The sequence below is a fragment of the Marmota marmota genome, unplaced genomic scaffold (assembly GCF_001458135.2).
Source record: "Marmota marmota marmota unplaced genomic scaffold, marMar, whole genome shotgun sequence".
Classification (NCBI taxonomy): domain Eukaryota; kingdom Metazoa; phylum Chordata; class Mammalia; order Rodentia; family Sciuridae; genus Marmota; species Marmota marmota.
In genome coordinates, this window is record NW_026000174.1 from 18,521,070 (window position 1) to 18,531,977 (window position 10,908).

The 10,908-nt window shown below is 33.9% G+C and overlaps 1 pseudogene; it reads left to right on the top strand.

Moving 5' to 3' along the window:
- The first annotated feature begins 1,531 nt into the window (after positions 1-1,531).
- LOC107157515 lies at positions 1,532-9,262 on the top strand (annotated as a pseudogene).
- The last annotated feature ends 1,646 nt before the right edge of the window (positions 9,263-10,908 follow it).

Here is a 10,908-nt window from a genome sequence, read left to right on the forward strand (position 1 = left end):
AACCCAGTACCTCACAAGTGCAAGGCAAGCACTCTGTCGCTGAGCTATAACCCCACTCCCATGAATCATTTTTTTTATTTGTTCTAATTGGTTATAGATGACAGGAGAATGCATTTTGATTCATTGTGCACAAATGGAGCACAACTTTTCATTCCCTGGTTGTTACACAATGTAGAGTCAAACCATTTGTGCAATCATATATGAACCTAGGTAATGATGTCCATCTCATTCCACCATCTTTCCTACCTTCATGCCTCCTTCTCTCCCCTCACTCCCTTCTGCCTAATCCAATGTTCTTCCATTATTCCTATGCCCTGCCCCTGCCCATTATGGATCAGTATGCACATATCAAAGAAAACATTTGGCCTTTGGTGTTTGGGGATTGGCTTATTTCACTTAACATGATATTCTCCAATTCCATGCATTTATTTCACTGCAAATGCCATAATTTCACTCTCTTTTAATGCTGAGTAATATTCCATTTTGTATGTATACCACTGTTTCTTTATCCATTCATCTACTTAAGGACATCTAGGTTAGGTCCACAGTTTAGCTATTGTGACTTGAGCTTCTATGTACATTGATGTGGCTGCATCACTGTAGTATGCTGATTTTAAGTGGTAGAGAAATAGTTTGAACGTTCCCAGTTTTCATGTAATGATTAAATCTTCTTTTGCTTGTGTGGTTGCACTATTTTCACTTTTGTCACAATAGGAGCATCTGTTGGGTGATGTTTTTACCCTATGAAGCCATGAGCTCCTTTAATAAAAATATGAACTTGCAATTAAACTTTCTTCCTCTTTGATGAAATGCTAAACAATGTTGTTATTCATATTCATTTTTAAATGGTATATGATGATTATAATTTTTCTGAAAATCTAGATGGCCACTGATACAATTCTTCTGCTTTGTGTTAATTTAGTGGTTCTTCTCAAATTCAGTGTTAGCTTAAGTGATTCTTAATTAGGAATCTATATGCATAATCTACTTAGTAGACATAAAATCTATATACTATTCTAACTGTAACATAGAAGAGTAATAAAAAATAGTTCACAATATATTTAACAACTGTATGTTCAATGCATATAATGCACACATAGATATATGTATGTATAATATGCGCAAAAAAGAAGTGATCTGAGACACGATAAGAACAGAAACCTAAGTCAGAACTTAATCTCTTAAAATAGGTAGATGGTGATGTTGATCTGAGCCAAGCACCATGTTAGAGGTCACAGCAGACCAGAGTGGGGAATTGAAGTTCCAATCCTCAGTTTTTGTGTTCTGACAAAATAATAATTATTATTGAAATTAATAATAATAATACTAAAGTCAGATATGAAAATTCCCAGCTCTTTTTTGATGTTGTCAGAAGTTGAACAATTAGAACAATTGATTGATCCTACCTTCTTGCGTAATTACCTACAAAGGAATGCCTGGATAGAATAGAATTACAATGCTTAATGCTAGAAAGAAAAAAAAAAAAAGACGTGTGCTCATTACAAATCACTGCCGTTGGAGATGTTACATTATGGCCTATAAATGTGACCTTAGTACACCCAGGTCATTGGAAAATCTTCACATTAAGGTAAATTATATTTCATTTTTCATAGATGTTAAGCCATAGTGGAGTTCATCTATTCCTTATTTCCATAGTTAATGATAGAATGTCAAAGACATGAAAATAGTTAGGATCAAATTTGGGATGAATACGTATGGCTCATATCCACCACAGGACATGTAAATCACAGAGTTCCTATCTGTTGGGAACAATGTAAGCACACTTAATTATACATGGACTAATTTGGTTAAGAAGTACTGATGGATTCCAGAATCTCTTTTTCCAGAATCTTTTTTAAAGAGATTCCTTTATTTTTTTTTTAAATGGGCCTTTACTTTGTTCATTTATTTATATACGGTGCTGAGAATCGAACCCAGTGCCTCAACATGGCAGGCAAGTGTTCTACCACAGAGCTACAACCCCAATTCCTTTCCAGAATCTCAATGTCAACATAATTGTGATTTTACAGGCTAATGATTGGCTTGGGAATAATTGTTTCTTTTTTTTTTTTGTCCAGAATTAGATGGCCTACCCCTAATGGGGCACAATGGTTATTTGGTACCAATTTATGGCCCCAGCATCTACGATGTTCATTGGGAAGATGTATTATATGGTTCCCATGAATGCCAATGAGATGGACACACAAAAAAAATAGCAAAACATGTAAACCTCCACAATTTCAAGTATAGATGGGGATGTCTGTTTTTCATTGGTATGATAATTTAACTTCACTGTTTATCGCACAAATTGGTCAAGAGGCTGCAATTTGGCATGTGGAATCTCTGACCGGTTAGACTGAAAGAGCTCTCAATAACACTGTGAAAGGTATTTCTGTCGTAACACAGAGGTGGCACTTACGAGAAAAGCTGCTTTACCAAAGCAAATGGCTTCATATGTTCTCACAACAGCACAGAACTGTACTTCTGCCATCACTTAGACTAAACATCATATTTACATTCCCGATAATGTGATTCAAATCTTCAAAGATTTATACTCCCAAATTGAGGCTACATTTTCACCAGTTTTTCAGTTTATGATTTTTCTGGTGGAAAAAATTGCTGATGTGTATAATCTGATGTTGTTGTGTGTATTTTTGCATTAATCTTAAATATTTGTGCTCAGAGGACATCCATTGCCCAGATAGCTTTTCAATGTTTGTATTAAATCTTACATAGATTTACCATGAACACTTGGTAGGTCTTGCCAAAATCAAATCATTTCACTTAAACATAGCAAGAATTGGACATCCCATTTTATAGGCCAACATCCCTAATCACCAGGAAACAGTTAATGAATTAATTTCATTATTTGATGTAATAGAAGAAAAGGCCGTTTTGAACTTCCCAAAATATTGTCTACATCACAGAGTTGTTACTTTTTAATCTTCTGCATGATTAAAGTATCTTTATCAATGTCAAACTTTCTTCCTGATTAAAGTATCTTTCCCAATGTCAAACTCTCTTCCTGATCTTTGTCCAAAAATTTCCTAAAACATTAAATGAATAGTAACTCTTATTTTCTTCTACCCAAGTATGACAAAATATATGAAACCACCTACATTTGTACATATCTTCTTTCTCTTGTTTTATGTTGGATGACTGGTGCCATTCTTCTTACCAATGACCCAGGTGGTGAGCTGTGGAAGGTCATTCTCATCACCCCTCCTTGCTAAGCGAGCAGATGCTCTCATGGATCAAGTTCTCTCCACACTATGGCTTGTCTTTTCTCTCTAATAATTGATATCAGTGTCTATGTGTGCATCTTTTTTTTTTTCTATTGTAAAACAAGTCATGCTCTTGAAATTGAATTTTACTTTTTAACTTTACTCTTTTATTTTTAATTGGTGAATCTTGATCAAGTATGTAGGTTTCAGAATGTGATATTTTCATGTATCTGTATATTGTAGGATGATCACATCGAGTAATTAACATATCCATCACCTTCTATACATAGTTTATTTTTATTGTGAGAACATTTAAAATCTATTCTTTTAGCAATTTTTAAAAATACAAAATATGATTATTGACTGTGACCATATTATTGCATAATAGATCTGAAAATATATGCCTCCTGATCAACTGAAACTTGAAACTCTTTTGTCAAAACTTGTGCATTTCTCACATCCCTTTACCACAACCTGTGGGAACCATTCTACTTCCACTTCAAACAATTTAAACCCTATGAAATTTTCCAAGATAGATTTTATATTGTTTTACTTGAGTACATTTCCCCCAAATTTTCATATGCACCAATTTTTCTATTTTATAATTTCTGACTTCTCTCTAAATTATCATAGTATGATTTTGTCTTATGAACTACAAAATTCAATTATTCTTCCCCAAAAGTTATCTATAGTCCCCAAGAAAATTAATCTATAAGAAAAATTTTCTTACTATTGGATTTGTGAGCAGAATAACATTATGAGTCCATTTCCTTGCTATGTTTTCTTTGTGAATCAGTTACATATGGGTTTCCTTTTCTTTCAACATTTAGGTAGATTTTAAATGTAGGAGATCACTGGCACTAGGTGCTCTTTCCCCTTCTTCTCACCATCCTCACTTGCTAGGAAATCTGTGCCAATAATATTATCTCCAATGATTTCAAAATAAGATACCAATCACTTCATTTTTTGTCAGTTTGCTCCTTGCTCTCTAGAGCTACCTTTCCACATATTCCCATTGTTCACTTGTTCAAGTCACACACCTCATGTTCAACATGACTACACCTACTCTCTTCTACAACCCATCCTTCTCTAATCACATCTAGATATATGAATATCATCTCATTTCATCCCACTGCATATTCTGGGTCCTTAGGATTATTTTGGGGTCATAAATAATATTGATGTCACCCATATATGTCTTCTAAATCCATCCACCTTTACTTTTCATCTTTCTCTGTCCTGCTTTGTTCCAGATGTAGCCCTCTCTCCTTTGGATTAATTATTCTTGCAGCTGCCTATCCAAATTATCCTTAGTCTTGTCACAGTATGTTTTCCACCTTGTTGCTATGCCTGAATTACCTGTGAAAACTTCCAGTGGCACCATATTATTTGACATAGATTTATTTAAATATCTCTGGCTCCTATTACTTCAAGAACATCATCTCACATCATAGCCCATTTCATAGATTTATTTATTTAAAAATCTCTGGCTCCTATTACTTCAAGAACATCATCTCACATTATAGCCCATTTCCCCCCAACATCTTGGGGGTTCCAGCCACACTTATCTTTTACTACACTAAATGTGCCATGTCACCTCTCTTTTTAGCATTTGTATGTTGTTAGAATATTTTCACTTCTCACTCCTCAAACATAAAGATACTGAAATCCTACTCAAGTCTTTGGCCTTTGTTAAATATTTTCCTTATTTCAGAAAATCCTGACAATGAGATACATTCCATTCATAATATGCTTTCATGTTAGAGGGTACTTTCGTTTAAAGCACCATCTCAGTCTATAATTCTCTGTTTGCTTTTTATTAGTAGAGAATAGAATACTCTTTTTAACTTTTTAACTTTATTTTTTAGTTGTAGTTGGACACAATACCTTTCTTTTTATGGATTTATATGTGGTACTTCGGATCAAACTCAGGGCCTTGCATGCACTAGGCAAGCTCTGTACTGCTGGCTGAGCCACAAACCCAGCCCATAATATTCTTTTATTAAAGAATAATAATCTCCCTTTTTTCCCTTCTAGACCATAATTTCCAGGAAACCAGCAACAATTACTTTATCAATTACTTTAAAAAACTCTACCATGTTCTCCAACAGTAGAAATTTTCCCTTTGTTTTTGAAAAATAAATACTTTCTTTTAAAAAATATTTTTAAAAACCCCCTAACCACATAATTTTAAATTCTCTGAATTTTTATCCAAAGAACAATTTAAAATTTTCCATCTGTCATAGGAATACTTTGGTTTCATGAATGAGATATTTTTTTAAATACAAAATTAGGTTCTCAGGTTGCATTAATGAAAAAACATTTCTGAGTTAAACTTCTTGTTGCATTTTTGGGATTTAACATCTTAGGAATTCCCTTTCTCTGTGAGCCTTTTTTTTTCCTCACGCCTCTAAAGGAAGCCTATTGCCTTTATATCACTTAGCTGTTTATTCCTTTTCATAAATTCTTCATGTTCATAATCCGTGTGTCATATCTCTTTTGAGAATACATCTTGATCTCATAATGAAGTTTTTCTCAAAATGCTGTATGCTTAGTAAAAAACTGTTTCCATTGTGAATACATCAGACTGTATTTATGCTTATAACTACAGTTAGATTTAAACCATATCAAGGGCACACTGGCTAAACCTCAGACCATTTGATGTATCATTCTACACAGAACGCTGTTTTGCTAATGTCCTGGAAGAGGTTGACCTTGCTCTCTGCCCTAAAAGAATACAGATTCTTGTAAAGATTCTGCAAAAGGAGTTAAGTGTAGAATAAGAAAATATGAGGATCATATGGTATAAGAGAATTTAACTGCCTGTAAAAGAACATTGTCTTAGGATATATAGTATATTAAATGCTTTCATAACAAAATCACATTTTATATCATGTTAGAATCTAATTGTTTAAAAAATGGCAAGCAATGCTTTTTCTGTAAGCTCAGATTCATTCATTCTCTTAATTGGATCACTAGGGAGAAGCAAATATCAACCAGGGAGAAACATTTAGAAGAATATGGGGAAAACTAAACATGGAATTCCTCTATGATCCAGCAGTCCCAATTCTGGGTATGTACACAAAAGATTTTAAGTCAATATTTCAAAAAGATATCTGAACATTCATGTACATTGCCACATTATATACAATTGCCAAGTTATGGATTCAATCTAAGTGCCCATCAAGAGAAGTCTAGATAAAGAGGGGTGATATATATATATAAACAAATAGTACTTCGACTTAGAAAAGAAAATCTGCCTTTTGTGATATTAATGGAGTTAGAGAACACTATGCTGAGTGAAATAAGCCAAACATAGAAAGACAAATACTGCATACTCTCTCATGTGGAATCTAAAACAATGGAACTCCTAAAAGAAGAGAGCATAAATGTGTTTACCTGAGTCTAGAGATTAGGGAAATTGGCAGCTGAGGGCAAAAGGGGACAACATTTCTGTTAGATGGGAGAAATGATTCTGATTTTTAGGTCAATTATATAGAATCCTGAATATAATTAATAATTGATTACTGAATGTTTCAATTACTGAGGATAAATCTGTAATAATCTGGATAAATTATTAAATATTTTGGATGATGAGTACATTAATAAATTTAACTTAATCTTTTCACAATGTATTAAAAATTATAACACCATTTGTGCCCCACAAATATATACAACAATAATTTGTCTGAATATAATGAGTAAATAAATTAAATAAATAAAATATGTAGCTTAAAAAGAAAAAATGGGATTACATCAAAGAGAAAAGACTATGCAACATGAGGCTATAAAGTGATAAATGAGGGTTTCACAGAAATAGCAGGTTTTGCATAACCAAATGATTCCCATTCCAGTTCTCTTTTGGAATCATTATCTAATTGATAGAAAAGAAAAAGAAGACTGTGTTACTTTAAAACCTGTTTCAGGCTGGTTGGGTGACCTTACAAGATAAAAACAATATGAAAAGCAAGAAGCTTTTTAGGAAAGATAATAAGTCTAATTTTGATAAGTCTAGTTATTTAATTTTTAACATAATTCTGAGCATCCCCTGAGAGTTCCCTCAATATGATAGATAAGTCATTCTTACTTGCTAGGTAGAATAAAATTCCTACTCAGTGGTTACAAATCTCAGAGACCTTTTGTTCAACATTGTACTTATCATAAACAATTCTGTATCATGAACTAAAAATTTTAAGATGGTGGAAATCATATTCAGTGTTCTTAGCACAATGATTTTTTAAAATCATATTGGTTATACTTAATTGTACTTTTCAAAGTTTTTTAGGACTTAACTAGTTAAAAAAGTGCTAAGATCTATGCCATTATATGATTCTTATTTGAAATATTCATCTATCATCACTTAATTTCCTGTCAAGCAATTCTTTTGTGATCTCCTTAGATGGGCACACAAAATAGTATAAAAGGAAATATTTCTACCCCCAATCTGTGACATAGTTTATTTCTGCAAGTCATTGAAGTTTATTATTATAAAATTTTGGTAGCCTAAAATAAAACATTGGTGGAATAAACTTGTAATGAAATGCCCCCAAAATTTCATTACTCATTTATAATTCCACACTAAAAGTCTAGTTATTATTAGTTAATAAACACCTGACTCAAGGAACCTTGGGATAACTATGAAGAAAACAAGCACATCCACTTAATTGTAAAAGTTTCAGAAAAAATAAAACAGTTTGAGAAAGGATAGATCATTACATAAATATTCCATCATGGGATAATTGAATATGATACAAAAGGTTATTTGAGATTTATGAGAAATTTCTCTAGATAGTCAACGTAGTAATTGTCTTTGTTGTTGTTGTTGTCTTGGTAGTGTAGGGGATTGAACCCATGCATGCTAAGCAAGCACTCTGCTACCAAGGTGCACACAAAATACAAAGATTGTGACTTTTAAGTTTCCTTTCTTGCAAAAATCCTGGAACTTTCTAATAATTCACCTTAAATCACTGTAAGATATAGACTGGAACAGTCATTTTGTTATAGCCTCAATCTATATAGAAAATGTTCAAATATAATGTTTAATAATGACCATATTTAGAGATAACAATGCTGAAAAATTGTTTTTCTTTTTCTCCTAGTAAAATAAGTCTACATATTTCAAGAGCTCCAATAGCTCCAAATTCCAGGTCTCCGAGTTCATTCTGATGGGATTCCCAGGCATTCACAGCTGGCAGCACTGGCTCTCCTTGCCTTTGGCATTGCTCTATCTCTCCACAATTGGTGCAAACATCCTCATCCTCACCACCATCTACCAGGACTCTTCTCTGATGCAGCCTATGTACCTTTTCCTAGGCATCCTTTCTGTGATGTATATGGGCCTGGCCACCACCATTGTGCCAAAGAGATCCTGGCCATCTTCTGATTTGATGCCAAGGCCATTAGCCTCCCAGAGTGCTTTGCTCAGATTTATGCCATTCACTGCTTTCTAGGCATGGAGTCTGGTGTCTTCCTCTGCATGGCTTTTGATAGATATGTAACTATTTGTCATCCTCTTAGCTACCCACTGATTTCACCAATTCCTTTATCATCAAAGCTACCCTGTTCATGGTGCTTAGAAATGGCTTTTCATTCCAGTACCTGTACTTGCAACTCAGTGTCATTACTGTTCCAGGAATGAAATTAAACATTGCCTGTGCTCTCATCTTGGGGTGACAAGCCTGGCTTGTGATGATAGGAGGCCCAATAGTATTTGTCAATTGGTTCTGGCATGGCTTGGAATAACTGTCCTATGCTTGATCGTGTGCTCTGTCTTTAGGCTGAACTCTGCTGAAGCTGTCTCCAAGGCTCAGAGCACTTGCAGCTCCCATCTTATCCTCATCTTCTTCTTCTACACACCTGTTGTAGTGGTTTCAGTAACTCACCTGGCAGAGACTAAGAATGCTTTGATTCCAGTTCTACTCAACGTGCTGCACAACATCATTCCTCCATCCCTCAATTCTATCATTTGTGCACTTAGAAACAGATAACTCAGAGAAGGCTTCCAGAAAGTGTTTTGCTTAGGTTTAAGAAAAAAGTAAGACACTAACAACCTTCTCCTTGGTGTACATAAACTTTAGCTTATTCTAACTGCATAGTAGAATTTCAAAGAAGACAGAGGACTGAGTGCATGCCTTTGAGAACCTTTTTTCCGTTTTTTTTTTTACCTAAATAATTGTGAAGGCTTCTGAAAAGGCAAGAAAGAAAAAGTGCACATAGTCAACCTAGGAAATAAGTGACAGGAGCATGAATTACATGTCATATTCTCAGAATGTTATTGTACCCCTTTTTATAATCTTTAAACCAGTGAAGGAAAGAAATAAGGCACAACATATTTTATCTTATATTTCAATCTGACCTGTGTTGCTTTGCTTTGGACTTTGATCTCTGATGTTTTGTTTTGAATATAGACTCAGAGTCTATCATGAAGTAGCTGGGATATTTTACAAGGTATATATTGAAATATGAATAATAATTTGGTGTTCAGGTCTACCAGTAGCTAGAAAATCTAGCATATATTATGTATTGTCACTCTCCTTTCAGTTAGATTAAAAAGGGTCATTCTACTTGGGTCTCAGGTATAATGAAAATAATGTGAAGAGTTTCCTTTATTAGCCTGAATCTATTTCTTTGTGAGACGTGAATATTTTTTCAGGTAATACAATAAAGAGAAAAGACATGATGTTTTATGGATCCATGAAACCATTATCTTTAATGACAATGTATTTCGAGACATTAAGATAATTTAAGAAAACATGTGTTTGATATTTTCAGTTTCTCCCAAATAAGCATTAGCACTAAAATTAGGAGAACTAAATGAAATAAATAAAACAGAGATGACAGATTTTCTCTGTATTTTTATTTGTACATTATAACCAAAGATGGCATTATATCCCAGTACAAAAATGTACACACTACAGTCCAGAAGAATCAAAACTATCATGAAGATGTGCAAGGGCCTATTAAATGCTGCAAAGCATAAGGAAAATGAAGAGAACATTGTGAGAAGAAGTAAGGAGTGTTAACCATGGATTTTCAAAGTAATGATGTTGTTACAGAAAAGAAAACCAAGCAAAAGTCACCCCAGTGTTTGTTTATTGTGGGTACAGATTGAAGAGCATTTATTCTACACTACTGTTCTGAGTGTGGAAATCAAGAAGCTTCTCTGGTTTAAGGAACAGCATGTCATTTCATCCCACATCAGCCTAAAGTGTATAACCTAACACAGTTTATAGAAGTTTATCATAGAACCCAGGGAGAGTGCAACTCATTTTTTTTTTTTTGATTTGGCAGTTTGAAATTCATAAGAACTAACTTACATCCAGTCCCTTTAAGCTACATGGACTCTCCTCTAGTGTGTGGGGCTATGTTTGTATCTGCATATTTCTATGTGCATACATGTGTCTCTATGTGAGAGAGGTGGGGTAGGGAGAGGATTGTTCTCCTCTCACATGGACTGGTTTTCCCTGTCTCCATGTAGGCTTCCAGGTTCAGATCCAAGTTTTCTAGAGTTTAAGTGTATTCAAATTGAAGGGCTTTCTTTAGAAAATAAGAATTTGAAAATAAACAGCTATTTATTTTAAATGAAGAAAGAATACAACTTTAGAAGCTGCCAGCAGATATCACAGAATCCTGAACAAAATCCAATATTTTAATTAACTTATTGTCTGCTATATTATCTATAACA